Source organism: Myodes glareolus, chromosome 17, assembly GCF_982192425.1.
Source record: "Myodes glareolus chromosome 17, mMyoGla1.1, whole genome shotgun sequence".
NCBI classification, from domain to species: Eukaryota; Metazoa; Chordata; class Mammalia; order Rodentia; family Cricetidae; genus Myodes; species Myodes glareolus.
In genome coordinates this window covers 32884600-32905819 of record NC_142042.1, presented here as the reverse complement: position 1 = coordinate 32905819, position 21220 = coordinate 32884600, and positions in this window count along the sequence as shown.

Genomic DNA, 21220 nt, shown 5'->3' with positions numbered 1-21220 from the left:
CCATTCAGTTATAGCAAAAGATTTTAATCAAGGGAATAAGGTGCTGAAAGCAATGTTTAAAGAATATTAGTCTAGGAATAGTGTAGATATTTCTTGCCTGATATATGCAAATATTAAAAGGAGAGATTGGAGACTCTTGTCATGGCAGGTCAAATAGATAGAAGGAAATGAGCCTTAGAGTCATTAACGAAGAAAAATTGAAAAAAAAATCTGATAGAAGATTAAGCAGTGGTAGAAGTCAAATTAATTGTAACATCATGACCCAATTACATTGGAAAGAATGTTAAGGATGTTGATAGAATTGTGAATTTAGAAAGCTGAGCAGGCTGAGAGGGCAGATGTGAAGCAAGACGTCTGAACAGCTGGTGTTTTCCATTTTAAGTGAAGGCAAAAGAAATACTCTCATAATGCATCAACACATAGCTGAATTCACTGAGGCATAGATGTGGAGAGCAGAGAAGCAGTGGTGGCAAAGAGACCCGCATGCTGCATACTCCAACAAAGATGAATTGCTCTCTCTGAGAAATGACTGAGTTCACAGGGGTTGCCAGCCCTGCCGAATTACTGCTGCAAACACTGAAATGTTCAAAAATAAATTCAGGCAGCAAAGAAACTTTGGGGCAACATATGGATATTATGAAAAAAAACCACTTTCTTTTTCTGGTAAACTCAAGATGATTAGAGTCAATTCATTGTAATGAGGCATCAGTATGTCAGACAGCCTTTCCCCTGGCTCTTTGGACATGATTTCCTTCCTTTCTGTGGATGAAAAATTGAAGATTAAACTTGAGAGGCACCCCTCTTTTCCTCTCAGATGAAGAATGGTTGTAATGCACCAACTGTCTATGTTTACAAGAAAAAAATCTGTTTTCAGTTTTGTTGAATTCTACCAAGGTTTTCCCTTCACACTACCATTCCGCAGTGACTATCTCAACTTTCTTGTCTCTGTTGATCTTTAACTCAAGAGATAAGTCAGTACATAAATACTTTGTACTCTTAAAGAGCAGAATCCCTTTATATAAACATAAGAGGGATGTCTTAGTCTGGTCATTACGATCAGAAAACATACCATTAGAGGGATAGCTCATAACATACATTTGTTTCTCATAGATCCTGATACTGATAATAGAAGGCAGTATTACAAGAGCGCTAGTTTCTGGTCCAACACCACTCCCTTACAGGTGTAATACAGCCACTGTCATTGGAGAGAGTGTAGGGCAAGGACAATCTTCAGAATATCTTTATATATATATATGTATACATACATATATATATATATATATATATATTGATTTTACCAATGTGCTTTTCTTTTTTTTCTCAAAGTTTATTAAAATACAAAAGTCTCCATTTCTGCCCCTCCTCCCATCACCCTCCCACTCCCCCCACTCCCTCCCCACCTCCCTCTCCATCCCCAAGAGCAATCAGGGTCTCCAGCCCTGTGGATAGTTCAAGTTCCTCCCCACTCCCTCCAGGTACAGGAAGGTGAGCATCCAAACAGACTGGATCCCAAAAATCCAGTATATGCAGAGGAAACAAGTCCCAGTGTCATTGTCAATGGCTTTTCAGAAAGACTCCGGGCCAGCCACATTCAGAGAATCCGACCTCAATCAGAGCATCTGGCTGGATTACGTGCTCGCTCAGTCCCAGACAGCTGGCCTTGGTGAACTCTCATTAGATCAGTCCCCTTGTATCAGTGGGTGATCGCACCCCTCGCGGTCCTGATTTCCTTTTTCATGTTCTTCCTCCTTCTGCTCCTCGTTTGGACCTTTGGGGACTCAGTCCGGTGCTCCAATGTGGGTCTCCATCTATATCTCCATCCATCGTCGGATGAAGGTTCCCTCTGATCTTGCCTTCCTTGCTCACGTTCTCTTTCCTTCTGCTTCTCGTTTGGACCTAGGGAGTTAAGTCCAGTGTTCCAATGTGGGTCTCCGTCTCCATCTCCATCCATCGCCAGATGAAGGTTCTATGGTGATAAGCAAAATATTCATCAGTATGATTATGTGCCAAGGCCAGTTCAGGCACCCTCTCCTCTATCCAGAGAACCATCTGGGGATTTCTCCTTGGACCTGGGATCCCATTTATAACCAAGTCTCTAGTAAACCCTAAACTGACTCCCTTAGTTGAAATATATTCTTCCCTGATCCCATATCTATCCTTCCTCCCTCCCCCCTCCCAGTCCCCCGAGCATTCCCTATTCCTCCCCTGCTCCCTTCTCTCTAACCCTCTCCACTTCCAGCAACCCTCCCACCTCCCCCCAAACACCCGAGGTTACCTGGGACTCTTGTCTATTTCCAATCTCCAGGAGGAAAACTACCTGAATTTTCGTCAGGTTCACCCTCCTATCCAGCTTCTCTAGGATCACGAATAATAGGCTCAAAGACCTTTAATTATGGCTAGAGTCCACTTATGATAGAATACATACCATATTTCTCTTTTTGGGTCTGGCTTACCTGACTCAGTAAAGCGTTTTCTTTTTTTTATTTTTTTTTATTTTTTTATTTTTTTAAATTTTTAAATTTTTTTATTTAATTTTTACTGGGAACCCCTCCAGAATCAAGTCTCTTGCAAACCCTAAAATGGCTCCCTTAGCTGAGATATAAACCTTCCTGCTCTCACAGCCATCCTTCCTCCCTCCCCCCCTCCAATTCCCCCAAGCCATCCCCAATCCTCCCCCTCTCCCTAACCATCTTCCCATACTACCACACCCCCACCCCCCATGCAACCGAGTTTGCCTGGCAATCTTGCTAGTTCCACTATCCAGGAGGATAACTATATGATTTTCTTCAGGTTCACCTTCTTATTTAGCTTCTCTAGGATCAGAAATTCTAGACTCAAAGACCTTTAACTATGGCTAGAAACCACTTATGAGTGAGTACATACCATATTCCTCTTTTTGGGTCTGGGTTACCTCACTCAGTAAAGCGTTTTCTATTTCCATCCATTTGCATGCAAAATTCAAGATGTCACAGAATATCTTTTAACTCCATCAGTAAGGGGTTCATCAAACACATAGGGAAGATTTCAGGAGACATCATTTTTTGATAATAGGGCGTTGTATGTTAAAATTTTGACACAGGAGCTTGGGAGAAAGACTACATGCAGACCATACTGCTTTGCTCATGTGCTCAATGTGTATTTATCCAGAATCCACAGCACTTTCTTTCAGCATGATTCTTTTCCCAAATGAGAAATTCCTTCTCTCCTCCTAGTATACCCAGATACTTCTTATTTTCCTATCATTTCATGCAGTTATTATCTCTGCAAACAGATAATTTTGTCATTTAAGTTTTGGCTTTTTGAAACTTTATCTTTATTTAATGCAAAAAGTTAATAACGTAAATATTTATTCAAATTGTTTAGTTAATTTTTAAAAAGTTTTGGTATGCTAAACAAAATCTTCTCTGATAAAGAAATGAATGAGCTAAAATAGGCTTTTAAACATAAATTTGTCTATGCAAAAAGTAAGTAAAAAGTATGTTTTTATGTAAGTTATTTAATTTTAATTTTTAAGAATTTCGTGAATGAGTACTGTATTTACATCCTTTCCTCTACCCCTTATTTACAAATCCTCCTGTGTTCGCTCCCCACTTCTTCTAAAATTTATTCTTTTTTATTGTTTAGTTATTACTGTTTAATATATTTGCATATATATTTATAACTAAATTTAGAGCTGCAAACTAAAACCACAAGTTAGTTACACATCAAGGAAAACTTATCACATTAACAGTTAACTTTTCAAAGGAAACTTTAAAAGCCAAAAGAGCCTGAAGCAATGCACCTCAAGATCTAAAAGACCTGCAGAAGTAAAGAAACAATCAGCAGGCTAAGAAGCAGTCCACAGAATGACCTCTTCAAAGAATGGGATGGGGCCCAAACAGAGATGTCTCAAAAGAAGAAAAAATGTCTACAAAATGTCTCAAAATAACTTCCATCATTCCAGAAATGGAAATCTATGTAAATTGGCAGATATCCACAAAGTAACTGACAACAAATTCAGGAAGGGACATGGGGAAAAGAGATCCCCTCTTCACTGTTAGTGAAATTTCTATCTGGTGCACCCAGTAAAGAAATTGAAATGGAGAATTCTCAAAAACCTAAAAATATTCTACCTTAATGATCCAGCTATGTCACTCTTTGGCATAGTATGTTTCCAAATGAATGAAAATATTACTTCACACATGCTTCAGTCATGTTCATTACTGCTCTATTATAATAGCTAGGGAATGAAAACAACTTTAATGGCTCACCTCTGAGAAATGGAGGATGAAAATTTGGTACATATACATTATAAAATACTATTCGTCTGTAAAGAAAAATGAAATCATGAACTTGGAATATAAATGTAAGGAACTAGTAGAGATATTGTGTAAGCTAAACCTAACCAAGAAAGACAAACACTGAATGTCTTCTCTCATCAGAGGCCTCTAGTTTCAAACATTCAGATCAGAGTCTATATCCTGAAATAACTTCACATGCAAGGAAGGAAAAAAGGCACCATTATGGGGTAGGGGCATTAAATAACAATTGAAAAGAGAATAACAGTGTGCAAATGATCTGACCAGGGAAATAGATAAAGAATGGAATCTAAAATTGAGAAGAGAGATAAATACAGAAGAAGGTAAAGTAACAGTAAGGATATCATAAAAAGCCATAAAGAATAACACTATTAACTTTCTACCTAAAACAAAGTCCTATAGTATACAGAAACAACTCCTCCCCACATGTTAACTATTTACCTAAAACAAAGTCCTATAGCATACATAAACAACTTCACCCACATGTGTGTTTATGTTGTGTGTATTTTCAATGAACTTTTCTCATCTGAACATATGGTGCCTCTTCTAGGAACCAGGATCACCTAACAAAATTTTCACAACAGGCATGAGAAGTCTTCTTTGGAGTAGTCGATCAGGGTTGTTCAATAGATTCCTCCCAACAGTAATGCAGATGCAGTAATGGCATGCACACCTTGAGTAACTCTCTACTGAACTTAAAGCCCACTTAATACAAATAATGCCTGGTGGTGTAAATATAGTCAACAATATGGGACTAGAAAATTCCTGTAGAATTCCTGAAGAAGAACCTGCAAGAACCACTTTACTGATCCAGCATAATTCATAATTACATTCTAAATAAGTATAGGTATGCCCACAGACAGTCTAGTCATAATCCCACATCAAGCAAACTTTCAATAGGCTGAGATCATCATAGAAAGCTACAACTAAATAAAATGCAGTGTTCTGAAGCATATTTCCAGCTGAGACACTTACATCACAATTCCTTTTCTAAGACTCCGGGGTAGCTGAGAAATAAGGAGCAGAAAGATTGAAAGAACATGAGAGTTTTTTAGTCTCTATCTCCTAGAAATGTCAGAAGTTAAACCAATGAAGTCTCAACAGTATGGTTGCCTAAACATGGTCTGAACAAGGAAGGCACCAATGGGCATGCTAAGGTGTATGTAAGAAAGCTCAGGGGGCCTCAATCCAGACAAAGAACTACAATAAATTAAGTAATATTGCAAGCTGGAGAATAATCTTCAGTAGGAAAGAGCACTTTAATTATCTATCTATTTACATATTTATCTAGTTACAAATTGTCATCCCTGAAAGCATACATACAATTAATATTATATGGACTGAGCATACTAAATAGATTATGTATTCAGGTGTGTGTGTATGTGCATGTATGTGTGTGTCTGTGTGTGTGTGTGTGTGTGTGTCTATAAAACAACAACTAAAGAGAAACAGGCAATGAATGTGAAAGAGAACAGGGGTGATAAGAGGATGTAGAAATATTTAGAGAGAAGAAAACAAAGAGGTAAATGTTATTCCACCAAGAAGGTATTACAATTCCAATTCTTTATGCACAAAACACAGGTGCCCCAGACTTCAATAAAAAGAAATACTACTAGATTTTAAATTTCAGATGACCCTAATGTGGTAAGGAGGGCCTCTTGTTTGTTTCCCGGCCGCCTAGCAGCTCAGACCCGAAATAATCACAAAGAAACTATATTATTTAAAGAACTACTTGGCCCATTAGCTCTAGCTATTGGCTAACACTTATATCTTAACTTAACTCATTTCTGGTAATGTGTATTGCCATTTGGCTGTGGCTTAATGGGCAAAGTTTCCAGTATCTGTCTCCAGAAGGGCTACATGGCTTCTCCGAACTCCTCCTCATTTCTCCCAGCATTCAGCTTAGTTTTCTCCACCTAGCTAAGTTCTTCCCTGCTATAGGTCCAAAACAGTCTCTTTATTCATTAATGATAATCACAGCATTCAGAGGGGACTCCCACATCACCCCAATATAGTTTCCTACAGGGGGTAACTTCAATACTCCATTCTCACCAACAGAAATATCATCCAGACAAATTCTAAATAAAGATACAATAGAGTAAATGATACTATAAAGCCAATGAGTCCGATAAAAAAAACTCACAGAGCATTCTGCCACATCATAGAGGAACATACTTTGCCTTAAAACACAAAGAACCTTTCCAAAATTTACTATGTACCAGGATACAAGGTTAAGTTTCAAGAAACAGGAAAACTGAAACAATATCCTTCATACTTTGTGACCATGAAAAAAAAAAAAACAGTTGGACATTAACAACAACAGCAGTAACAAAACATACCCAGACTCATGAAAGCTAAAAAAAAAAAGAGACATAATTAAATCTCAATAGGGTCAACCAAGAAGTCAAGAAAATTAATAATAGTAATAATAATGATGATGATAATGAGCAAGGCAGCTAACAGAAGAAAGATTTTATTTGGGCTGAATGCCTAGAGGTATAAGAATCCATCACATTTGGAAAGCATGACAGCAAGCATCCGGCTAGTGGCAGGATCTGTCAACTGGGAGCTTACATCTTTATTTCAAGCTCCAAAGGGAAAGAGCAGACTGGAAACAGCATGAAGTTTTAACTCTGAAAGCTCAGCCCCAGTGATATACTTCCATCAGGGAAGTTGAATCTCCTAAAATGCACTACAAACTTCAGCGAAACAGTGCTTTTGCACAGAACAGGGCGGTTTCACATAAGAACTCACAATGGTTCTGGCAGCCTGCAAAAGAACTGAGCAAATTCAGGGCAGACAAAATCTCTACAGAAGAAATGGAAGGGTACACCAAATTCCACCGGTTGCTTAAGAGATATTGGCATTTATTTGTTATTGGGAGAAGGTAAGACAGCTTCCATGAATGATATAACCCCTTCTAAATGGGGCAGCTCCACAGCAGACCCCCTACCCAAGTATAATTGGTCAACAAAACTAGACTTGATAGGGGAATAATGGAGAAAACCTGAAGTTTGTGAGTAGAGAGATGAAGGTGGTCCATGTGGGAAGTTTGACGTATATGACTATGATAAACAGAAAAAAGAAACATGTTGTCTTATTTTTGTTTTGTTTTGACTCAGGGACCATTGAAGAAGAGGAGTGGAAACAGTGTAAGAGAAAGTGAACCAAAATGCCCATGGTGGGAAAATGTCTTGATACACAACAGAGAGCTATGCCTATGAGATCTCAATAACCTGTACTCCTAAATAAGACCACAACAATAACAACATCAGTGAACATGTGAATATGGATGGGGAAATTCCACAAGCTCCCCTCACTAGATGAAGCGCCACAGATAATAATTAATGTAGCATAAGAGAGAGAGAATTAGCTTTCTCCAAGGATAAGCTCACTTATATACTGTCCAGTTTCAAGTGCTCAGTTCTAAGCACTGCAGATGAGCAATGTTAAATAGACTCAGCAAGTAGTGTGTGTGTGTGTGTGTGTGTGTGTGTGTGTGTGTGTGTAAAATGGCTATCAATTTGAGAGGGTGTGAAAGGGTGGGGGAGAAGTTGCAGTGCAGACAGGTTAGTATAGAAATTATTTAAATATTGTACTCATGTATGAAATTATTAAAAGTAGCAAAAATAAGTGCAAATTATAGAAGAGAAGGTTTACACTCTTATTTCAAAGTTACTGAGTTACTCTCCTTTGCATTTCAGAAGAACCACATTTAGCATTGGAGGTTTCCACAAGTCAGTAGATAGGGCTGTGTGTTCTGGAAGATTTATAATGTGCCACTCCTCACTAATGAGCATCAGTTCTATTGTTTTATCAAACATTGATCTTGGAATTTCTTCAAGAGTAGTTGAGTTCTTTTAAGTACTTGGCTGAACCAAATTTCCTCATCAGATTATCTTTGGTCCACTAGTCCACAAATAATGACCTGGAAACTTAAAATTAATTATAAAAGCTTGGCCATAGCTTAGGGTTTTTTCCCTAATTAGCTCTTCTAACTGAAATTAACCTGTCTCTGTTCATCTCCATTCTGCCACATGACTTGGTTACCTCTACTCTGTTCCATATGTCTGACTTCTTCAGAGTTTCCTTATGTAATTTGGTCTGAGATCCTTCCTCCCAGCTTCTCTCTCTTTGCCTGGAAGTCCTGCCTATACATTCCACCTAACTAGTGACCATTCAGGTTTTTATCACACCAGTCACATTTTCACATAGTGTACAAATATCCCACAACACTTGGCAAATATGCAAAGAGGTAAAACTGGGGGCTTTCTCTAAAATACTCCATCTATTTAGCTGACAGAAAGTTTCCCTAGATTTAAGACTCTTGTTTTTAAGAAAAAAAAAGACTTTTTTCTACTACAACAAACAACCCACTTGACACCCAAAATGTGACTGCAAGATGTTAAGTGTCATATAAAGAACTTATTTTGCAAAATTCCGTTTCACAAAATATGCAACAGTAGTTTGAATAAAAAAAGCTCCATAGGCTCACAGGGATTGACACTATTGGGAGGTGTGGCCTTGTGGGAATAGGTGTGACTTTGTTGGGGGAACTATATCACATGGGGGTGGGCTTTGAGGTCTCAAAAATTCAAGCCATTTCTTTACCGCTGCCTGTGGATCAAGATGTAGCAATCTCAGCTCCTTCTCCAGAACTATGTGTGCCTGCATGCTGCCTTGCTTGCTGCCATGATGGTAATGGACTAAACCATTGATGCTGTAATCCATTTCCAACTAAATGCTTTCCTTTATAAGAGTTCCTGTGGTCATGATGTTTCTTCACAGCAATAAAACCCTAACGAAGATATATGCTTTCCTTCATTCTAAATTTTCAGTATAGTTCTTATTGCGTTTACATTTTGTATATTTTTCTACAGATGAGTAAGTATTATAGACAGAATGTTATTAGTAGAACTGAATATTTGCACTTTTGTTGAATGTCTATTAATATTCTATTCATTGTTAATAAAATATTAGTAGTCTTATATTGAATGTCACTTTGGAGACAAAGTCAAGTAAGTAGTTTATCCTTTTGAAAATGGATAATATTAGTAAAAATAGTGAACACTTTTAGGAAAGAATATGTGTTGCTCATTTCTTCATGAACTCTGTAAGTATAGTGTCTGAATAATTAATTATAATCTTTTAGATCCTTTAATAAACACAATTGTAACAATGTATTTAATTAGTAAATTTATTAATATAATACAAATACAGTGTGAAATTTTCTAAAGGCTGTTTTTAACCTTCACAGCAAAATAAATAAGGAAAAGGGTGATGATTTGTTTAATGTCTGTCTTGAAACAACATTTATAAAAGTTCCCACAGGATACCCTAGTCCATTGACGTAGGTATCAATCTCCAACTTCCAAGACATAAGTACCTGGTATTAGGCCCCATTTTTCAGTTATTTTTTGTTCTACATCAAATTTGCAAGGAGTTGTTGAAAGAACAGCAACATTTAAGTCACAGCATATATTATAGCTATATGTATTTTGTGAAACACTCCTCTGTACTATGGGGACATCTCTTACCTGTCTTGTTCTACTTCATATTATGATGCTAATTTCCAAGTTATAGATTGTATGTATATATGAAATCTGTTTTACTAATGAGCTCTTCAATGATATAAGAAAATGATGTTCTAGTGCCCGATTTTGGGGGACTATTTATTCAAAGCCCTAACCAGAGAAAGACTAAAATAGTATCTGTCTAATGAACTCTAAATTATTGTCTTTTTCTCATGAGTAAAAAAGTATCATAAATATAGCACTGTGTATAAAATTACTCTGTTATTTTCATACAGAGAAATGAGAAACACAGATGAAGATAAACTCATTTGTCTGGCAGTAATTTAAACATACACGGAAAACTAAATGGAGAAACAAGTCTAGTTTCCAAAGAATATAATCACTTTGTTGTTCTTGTCATGTTGTCTTACATGAGACATGTAAAAAATTAGTCTTTTACAATTCACTAATATATAAAATATTAAAGATTTGTGCCAATAAAATGTCAGAAATTTAAAGGTTGAATGCCTTTTAAATCAGCCAAGTGCATATCTGTGTAGGCAAAATTACCTAACAGGAATTTATGTAAAGTTTAAGTTGGAGAAAATACAGTGACATAATGAGTCCTTTGATGAGTATAGCCACTACATAGAATTTAGACTTTTTGGATTGCCAAGGATGCTTTTAACATTTCATTTTCAAACGCACCATAATATAGACTTTAATTATTATAATTACTTTTTCAAGATAAATAACACTTGTGGAAAATAGTTGCATATCCCTAGGAAATGGAGAGAAAACATTGAATATTCTCATTTGTTGCTAGTTAGGAAAAAGCTACCACATATGAATTTAATTAAGAGCTACTTTTGCCCCATTTGCTACTCAATGGGCTCGAACAGTTTTGGAAGAGCTACAGCAACTTTTCTGATTTATTGTAACATTTAAATTAATGTGGTTCATGTGCCAGTTGTGAAACCTTTCAGAAGCCATTTTTTGTGTATGAGGAAATATAGCAGAATTTTTGTCTTTGAGTCCATCAGAGACCATCATCATTCCATTTCTTCTGTGAAGATACAAGATATGCTGCAGAAACTTAACAGCTCACATGTTCTCATTTCTTCAGAAGAATAGCATAGAGAAGATAATTCCTTTATTTTTTATTTTAAATTTATTTTAGGAGAACTTCAAATCTATAAAATGAGATAAGATCAGATCTGTCACTCCCGTGTTTTCTTTATCACTCCTGGGATCTCCGCCAAAACATCCCCCTTGAAATTTCATTTCCCTTTCTCTTTTTTAATAACCCACTCATTCCAGTTAATGATGCTCATATATTTTCCTAGGTTAGAAGACATTCATGGGAGGATGGGCAACCTACTGATGGCTACATCCCAAAGAAGAATGATTCTCCTTCTCTCACCGGACACCTACTATTACCTACTTAGTGAAAGGCCTCACCTCTTTATCAACTCCTTAGCAAGGTTTCAAGATCATGGCAGAAGACACATAAAGAATATAAAATCTAGTGGGCCACAAGCAGTGGTTTTAAAATGACATAAACTCACAGCAGCTGTGTTTGCCTAAACAAGACCTACACAAGTTCACACCAAACAAAATTCTAGTATGTGATACAAGGTCTCAGTCTGTGGAAGCACATCAATGTATAAGCAGACAACGCACAGCATAGTTCTAGAAACCCTTTTCAATTTTATTAATTTGCTCTTCATCTTAGGAAATTAAGGTTAGCTAGCAAACTGAGGGTAAAGAGAACTTTAATAATCCACAAGAAAGCAAAATTATTTCCAAACTAAATAAAATGCTTGAATTTGTGATAGCAGCATTTAACCCTGTGAAGACTATTATTATGCAAATATGTGACGTGCACATTTGCTGACTGTTCTAAGTAATGTTTCAATGATGACAAATGAGATTAGTCTGCTGCCTGTGTGACAGACACCTGTCCTCAACACTCTCCAATAACTATGAATTTGGGTGCACAACAGAGATATCTCTGCTGTTTTGTAACTTGCAATAATGAGATTATTTGAGTAGAGCCTTTACAGATGGACTAAAATTTGTATCTGCATACAGTCTTTGTGAAAAGACTAATAAACCTAACTTTATTAGGTTATCTCGTGATTTAGAAAATATAAGGTAAAATATGTTATTTACTGATTCTTATTTATATCTTAGCTTTGTAGCTCCACATTTGCTTTTGTATTTTTGCTCCTTTTTCAGTGAGTCAAAACATGTGAAGTAGTCAAAACATTGCTAGAAAGCTTAGTAAGTCAAATATCTTCTCTTTCTCCGACCTTAATGCATAGCTTTTCCTCAGCACCCACATGGTATCTTATAATTGTCTGTAACTTCATTTTCAGGAGGCACATTATCCTCTTCTTGCCTCTGCATGAAACATTCATGTATGTGGTACATACACATTCATGCAGGAAAACACTCAAAATATAAAATTAAACAAATACATCATTAAAATGGCATTTTGTTTAGAAGTACATGTTGAATTAATATAGTTTTATTTTCTAAAAGTGTTTTCTGTGACTAATCCAATTTGCATTATTATCCTCCTATATAGCCAATATATGACTAACTTATATATTGAATATAGTTTTCCATATGTTTACTGCTGATATATCCATGTAATGTTAAATAAAATGATAAACTAACAAGGGGTTCACCCAGGGCAAAAACTGATTCCCCTTATCTCTGGAGTCATTAATTGCTTTCGCACTTCTTTCCAAGGTGGAGCCTTATGAGATTTCCCCCATCAATGTTGGCAGGTTAATTGGTGTTGTCATTATGCAAGTCTTTTTTAGGGGACCTTATACTGAGATTTTGTTGCTTCTGTTTCCTCACATACAGAAGAAGCTGTCTCACATCAGACACCTTGGTCCTTACAATCATTCTGTCCCCTCTTCTGTAATGTTTTTTGACACTTAGGTGTAGCTATTCTGTTGTAGAAGTCGGATACGGAAAAGGTATGATCTAATGTTCTCTGCATTTTGACTGGCTATAGATTTCTGTAATGTTCTCTGTCTGCTTCAGAAAGAAGGTTCTTTAATGAAGGGTTAGATCTTCACTTATCTGTGGGTATAAGGTAAAGACTTAGAATAAAATTAGAAATTACACTTGTATAGTGAAATAACAGTGGCATGTTTTTTCTTAGAATCTGTGACCTCACTAGCCAAAGGTGGTTGGTTCGTCTTACAGTACCAAGCATGAATGCCTTTCTACTGAGTGGACCTTAAGTCCAAGTAGGGAGTGACTGGTTACCCCTGAGATACAAATGCCATTATTATACCATAGAGAAAGAATATCTTGTCATGATGATCATTGTTGTGGTTTATAGGCTTTTTACAGCAAGGAAGATAAAATAGTGAATAAACTTCTGTCTTTTGTTTTTGTATATCTTAATACATTTTAAGCATTCTAATTGATAGACACATAGGGTCAAAGAGGAGGGACGTGAAGAGGCAGAAAAGCATTGACAATGGCCTTCCATCAACTACTCCTCCATCTTATTACCTAAGGATGCTTGTTTTTTGGAGACAGCTATTTTTCCCTTTCTTCCTTGTTATAGTATCCATACTTCACAGAAATCTAACCTGTCTCTAGACACATTGAGTACTCAACATCTTTAGTACATATCCCTTCATGCTACATGCAGAATCTGATCAAAGCCTTGAAGTACAAAATATTTGAATTACTCAAAGAGAAAGTCTGAAGAACATTTATTAATAAAACTGTATTAGCTGATCCTTGGGGGATATACATCAGTTCATATCTAAATAGTGTATTCTATCTACTTATTGCAACAAAACAACCCAAATTAGAAGCAGAATATGTTTGTAAAGATGACTTTGTTGAGTTATACACCAGAAATGTTTGGAAGATTAGAAAATCATGATTAACTGTTATTTGAAGTTGGCAGTATAAACATAAAAGGGTGCTTATTTGAGAGTAAAATCATTATTTTAGCTACTCCATGCCCCAATGCTTTTTCTTAAACAATGCGTTTATTTTTTTAATGAAAATATAGTAGCCTGTATAGCAATTTAAATGATCAATTCAGAACTCTCGAATGTGAAATGAAAGTGAGGTGGTGGACAAGGGAGTTAAGAAACACAGTAGTAAAGAGGAAAGGATCCTCTGTTTCACCACTTCCTCACTCTCTCAGAACAGTCAGTGGTCAGTCCTGCAATCATGTACTAACATGCAGCACCAGAGCATCTGAGCAAGTTCTATTTGTATAATTATTCATGTGTATGTTGCACTAACTATAATCAAAGAAAATGGGGACATGAATTTGAAAATAAGAGGTCAGAGATGGGAGGGCTGAAGAGATAAGACACAAAGTGGGTTGGAAGAGGAAAAGAAAAAGAGGAAAATGATACCATATTTTTAATTAAAATGGAAAATAAGCAAAATGGTAAAACAGAAATTGTATGTGTTATGTAGTTAGAATCTTAGGGAGGTCCTAATTTTCCCCTTCGGCAAGGGAATACAGACAGATACACTGCTGAGAGTGGCTTTCATGTAGTCACAGCTGCTGCAAGGAGGATGTTAACAGGGGCTGTGCTCAGAGGACAGCACTCTACAGCATTGAAACAGATCCTGCTTGGATTCTATCAGTTGCATTACCACCAGTGAGTAACTAACTCCATAGCTGCCCATACTTGCATTATTCCATTGGAATGGGACGTACCTGCACAGTGAATATCACCTGTTGTTCCAACTTTCCAGTCTTTAGTCACTTTAATTTGCTTGACGAAGCTTGATACGACTGCCTGAAAAAAAAAAGACAAGCAATTGATTCGACATGCTTATTGATCATGATGAACACACGAAAATAAAATATAATACCAGGAAAAATTGATTTGATCACAGCAAGACCACATGTGGAATAGCATGGAGAGTTACCATGGTGACCTTTAATGGACAGGACTGCTTTATAAACTAATAAAACTATAGTATAATGCATACTTCAAACTGTAACATACCACAGCTACACAACATACTGAACAAATTAGAATGGGCAATACCCGTTTCTACATTAGTAGTACCACAGATTAGCATTCACTAGCATTAAAAAAAACAAACCACAGTTAATGTGTACACTATGATGTCACAGTGGCTACAGCATCTTTATGTAAAAAGAATATTTCAGCTATAGCCACTTATTAATTTCATGAGACTCCTATGCTTATATGAGATGTTCTCATTGTGTTTATAAACATAATTTTATGTCAGAAAAAAGCATTTGACAAAAGGTATAGGCAACAAAGGTGTCCGGGAAAATATCATGTTAGAATAGGAGAGAATAATAGATATAAATTTGCATATCAGGAACTACAGTTAATAACTCCTTTTACACTTAATGGATTAAATGTACAAATCTCCATTAATTGGTTGTTTTAGCAAATTAGTGATGCAAACTATATGACGCTTAAAAATCTCAATAATCAAATGAGAATGGCAAGTATAGAAACTTAATCTTTAGGGAAAAGAGAGTAGGGCAAAATTTTTAATATGTCTCTTAAAATAATGTAGACATTCTAGTTTTCTAAGACAGGGCCACCAAGAGTTCATGAAAAACACAATTCTTCTAGGCCATGTGCTATGAAGCACAATGCAGCCAGCATCAAAAGAAAAGAAATACCAAAATGGAACTAAACTGTAAAAGATTACTGAAGGAGAAGAGAAACATGAATTCAGGAAACAAGAATGTAATAAAAGTGACTACTCAAAAAACACTAATAAAGTGACAAATAGAAAGAAGGGCAACAGTGTTTCCAATAATTTAAGTAAAAACGTTAAGAATAAAAGAAATCCATATTTTACCTAATATTAAAGAATTATATCTAAAATTTGGCCAACTATGTAGTAAGTAAAAGTTAAACTTTATATTTATATAACAATAGCACGTTATATGTTCATATATAGAAATATTCTACATTTTAACGACTTATAAACTAATAATATTTTTCAGAAAGTGAAAGCTACATAAGCTATGAATAACAAAGACTTAACTTCCTCCTTAACTCTGTAGCATATTTCTAAGTTACATGCAAATATTTGTTTCAATTAATATGGCAGAACTTAATACAATAACTATTTTCAAAGTTCAAAAAATGAGAAAAGAGACTGTGAAAATGTGAAAGGATCTGAAGAAAGATGAGGCAGCAGGTAAGAATTGCTTAGATAGTGGAAATGGTACAAAATATGAAATTTCTGTTTTATTTAAATGGCGGCAGAAAACTAATTCTGGTGAGCTTCGTTTCCAGTTTTATTGAACCTAAAGTATCATTCCAACAGAGCATGAAAGAATGATGATCTTTGCATCCTGATAATTACTGGAAACTCATTTTAATAAAAAGCTTTTCTATTTCAGCCACAGAACAGTTATTGTCTATACCGACGTCTGTGCTACCCTTGCACAGCTGGTATAGTAATGTGACAAAATAATTCAGAGGTGTAATGAAAATTAGATGTTTATTCCTCTCCTGTGCAATGATTTCAGTGCCAACCGACTGATTCACATGACCATGGATGGATGGATCCTCTATCCACTGTATTTGGTGCCACCCTCGAGGGTGTTTCATTTGCATGGATGAAATAATTTCACATTTGTTTTTGCATTCTATCTGTGAACAAGCCATTAAGGGAGGGGATTCTAGACGAAGTGCGGTAGTGCATGTTGCTCTGCTCCTCTCCTCTCCAACGGTGAGAACTAAAGTGTCTATCCTGAGCTCTCCGGAGGCTTCCTTTCCACCAGCAGTTGGTACCAGGAAGCTAGAGGGGGACAGACCTTGAGGACCCTGAAGCTCTTGGACACCCATCTAGAAGAGAAATATCTGTGCCACCTAAAATCTCTAATGTTCATGGTGTTTCAAGTTATGCAGTTATTATTATCTTGAGGTATGCTAAGCCCATATCTGTATTCTGTCTTAGATCAGAAAGTAATATTCTCTGCTGATGATATCATTTAACGTTAGGGAGATAAGGAAATGAGCAGCGTAAAATTCAGATATAAATCAGAGAGGCTTCGTAGGAGATTTATGTAAAACAATTTTCTAAAGAATGTATTCACGAGGGAAGCTTTGTTTATCAGACCGTATAAACTGCACAGAAATAGTAAAACAGGATGCTTCCTATTTTAAAAAATATACCTCAGAATATGGATTATCAAAGAATTTGGAGATAATAGATATTTTTAAAAGTTTAATGGTAACAACTTTGAAAATAAAGAAAAAAATAAAAATAATGAAAAGATTGTCCTGGACAATCTTTGTGGATCCAGTGGCTTTGATTTTTTTATAAACTAGGCTTCCATGTGGCATTAATTGAATAGACTAATACTTGTTGATATGTTATTACATAATATCAACTTTCTATTTGCCCAAATTTATCTTTTCCAAATTATACACTAAAGCCTTTTCCAGAAAATATGGCCATGTTCTCTAATTATAAACATTGATTCATATTTTACTTTAAGAATTCCTAAGATTATCAGGTGTAACGTTTGCAAGGAAAGTAGTGATATTCCAGATTTAGTAACAATGGTCATCATTTAGTTTAATAAGGATATTTTGAGAATTATTCTATACCTTACGAAGAACCAATTTACATATAGGTAAAATTTTTATTGTTGAAGACTGAAAGTGCTTTCTGACATTCATGCTGAAATGTCATGCACAGCAAAGGGACATATACAACTCATCTAGAGTACTACTTCCCGAGTTACCCCACTGGCAGCTCAAATTTCTATCTTGAGCCTGAGACTGTTATGGAATATTTGTTTAATATACAACGATATGTTACATTTGTTTAACTATGTAAAGATGCATTGTATTTGTTTATCTTTCAGGATACTTGTTTAACTGTGTAAATATGTGTTGCATTTGTTTATGTTGTGGAATACTTGTTTGAATATGTAAAGATGTGTTGCATTTGTTTAATTATATAAAAAAGTGCTGTTGTTTTACTTTGCCTGCCTAAGGTACCTGATTTATCTACCTAAAATGCTGAACTGTCAATAGCAAGAGAGGAGGTATAGGTAGGACATCTTAGCAGGAAGAGTTAAGTAGGAGGAGGAATTTGGCAGGAAGAGTAAGGAGGAGGAGGAATTGAGGCTTGGGGAAGAAAAAAAATGGCAGGGAAACCCAGATGCCAGCCAACCAGACATGGACAAAGCAAGAACATAACACATAAAGAAAGTAAGAAAGGTAAAAATCACAGAGGCAAAATGTATATGAACAGAAACAGGTTAAATTAACTTAAAAGAGTTAACAGGACAAGCCTAAGCTAAGTCCAAGCATTCATAGTTAATAATAAATCTCTGTGTCTCTATTTGGGAGCTGGTTTTTGGCCCAAACAAAATTTCAACTACATGAAATCTTAGGTAACTTCTGTTCACTCTCTTAAAAATTATCTTTGCTCTAAAGTTCTGAGAAACACAAGAGCTTAACTCAGACCAGGTGTTGGTGGAATACGCCTTTAATCCAAGCAATTGGAGGCAGAAGAAGACAAATCTCTAATCTCTACGAGTTCAAGGCAAGCCTGGTTTATAAAGCAAGTTCTAGGACTGGATCCATAGCTATTGAGAAACCCTGTCTTAATAAAAACAAAACAAAACAAAACAAACAACAACAAAAAAAGAAAAGATAAGAAGGAAGGAAGAAAGAAAGAATCTAATTAGCACATTTTGCCAATCCAAAGCAGCAGTAATAGTAATACGTTCCTACTACAACATTGCAAGCAAGAACCAACAGCCAGAACAGAGTGAGAAGCCAGGTTCTAGTTCTTCATTTCTCTCAAACAAGGGTACCAGGAAAAGGTCAGGAGTGCCCAGTTTAAGTACAAAGTATCTTTTCATGACCTAAAGCCTTGCATGAAGAAACATGCATGCCTTTCCATGGAAACCTAGAGTCAAAGAGATACCTAAAGCCCAGTGTAGTCAGAGTAAAGGGAAGGCTGTAATCCTGTTACAGGAACCATTGGGAGCTAGGAATTTGCAAGAACCTTACTGACTTACTGCTGACTCAACACTCAGGATGCTATAGGAGACCAGTTCCTATGTCAGTATTCAATTGTACTATGCTAATCAATTATTCTGTTTTTAATCAGATGACATTTTTTTCTATAGCCCAGTAATATAACTTGAAATCTGAGCTTGTGTGATAACTCTTCCTTGTTGTTTGATTGATTACATTGCAACTAAAACCCCCAAACAGAAGGCACAATTCTAAGAAACTTTTTGCTTAATTTGAAGTAGAAAGATTCACTTGTAATGTGGATCTTTGAGTTAGGAAAACATGTGCCTTTAATCCAGATCTTTTAAACTGGGAACAGGAAAGCCTTGAATATGGATCTTGAGGAGGAAAAACACACACCTTTAGTATGGATCTCCTGGAAGAAAGACACCCCTTTAATTTGGACCATATCTTCTGCTGGAAGTCTATATAAGGACACATGGAAGAAAGAAGTTTTCCTCTTTGACTGCTTGTCCTCACCTTGATAGCACATCCATTCCTTCACTTGTATTAGTGCCCACTTCTTCAGGATCCAGCATATACTGAAGATCAGCTGAAACATCCAGTCCTGCGGATTTAGGAGCTCTTAGAGCCTTGGACTTTCCATTCTTAGATAGCTACTAGTGGATTAGCTACTCTGTAGCCTGTAAGACATTCTAATAAATTATATACATATACATACACACATTTTCACATGCATTACATACATGTATATGTATGTATAGATAGGTAGGTAGGTAGATAGATAGATGATAGATAGATAGATAGATAGATAGATAGATAGATAGATAGATAGATTTAGATAGATAGAGTGGTGATTCATTCTATAAATTATGTTACTCTGGAGACCCTTACTAGATGGTGAAACCATGAGTGGTCTCGTTTTTGTTCAGGGATGTGTGGCTACCCTGTGTTCTTTCTGTTTCCATATGAAATTTAAGAAGTTTTCAGCAATCGCATTGTAATTTAGTGGTGGATATGATGATTCTATAGTTCACTCTTGGTAGAATTTCCATTCTTACAATCTTAATCACATTCACTCATGTCCATGGACATTCTTTTCATCTTCTTGTACCTTCAGCATTGAGAAAAGCATTGAATAAATAGAGCCTTATGAAAATAAAAAGTTAATATACAGCAAAGGAAACCATCATATAAGAGAAGAGGAAGCCTACGGAAAGGGAAAGACTTTACTTAGGAAGCTAAGAATGAAGAAAAAACAAATTAAAAATGGGACATGTAACTAAATAGAAAATTTATACATCTTAAATACTCACAGTTTTTAAAAGAGATTGTAATGTCCTTAGACATCAGATAAATGTTAATTAAAACTATATTAGGATCCATTCCATCTTAGTAAAGTCAGAATGGCTAAGATAAAAAGAATAAAAGGACAAATAGTGGCATGGAAATAATAAAAGCCAAATTATTAAAGTTGTTGGTCATAGATATTGAAGAAATCACCATGGAGATCTGTTTGGAGGTTCCTCAAAGAGCTTAATATAGATCTCACTCTCAAAATACCTGACTCTTCTTACTCATTGCTACTCTATCTGTAGGAGGAGGCCGCTTATTGGTCCCAGCCCCTTAGCCTTGAAATAATCACACAGAAACTGTATTAATTAAATCACTGCTTGGCCCATTAGCTCTAACTTCTTATTGGCTAACTCTTACATATTAATTTAACCCATTTTTATTAATCTGTGTGTCTGTGTATTGTCACGTGGATATCTTACCAGATAATGTTTCTTCTGACTCCAGAAGGGCTACATGGCTTCTCTCTTACTCTACCTCCATTCTCACAGCATTCTGTTTAGTTTTCCTCACCTAGCTCTGTTCTACCCTATTAGACCAAGCCAGGTTCTTTATTCCTTAACCAATAAAAGCAACACATAGACAGCAGGACCTCACACACCATTTCCCATTTCTATTTAAACAAAAAGAAAGACTTTAACTTTAACATAGTAAGATTACATATAACAAAACAGTAATTAAGCAATAATTACATTTACAATATTTATATCTACTTTATCTTTTATCATAACTAACAAAACTATAACTATCACTATATATTCTCAGCTCCATCAAAGACTCCAGAAGGATATTATATTCCCAAGTAAACAGGAAGTGCATTTTAAGCATCTTCTAAAACTCTAGAAATTCCAGAGACATCTCACTACCTGGAAAGTCACCCAAAGTTCTTCTGTACCATTGGGCCATCCATCTTCAGCTTATAGGCCCATAGTATCCAGTACCCATGAAGCAGGATGTTTCAAAGACATTTCTGACTATATTGGAAATTTGTTAGTCACTTTTTTCTGTGTCCTGCATATTGTCTAGCAGATTCGTTCATATAGCA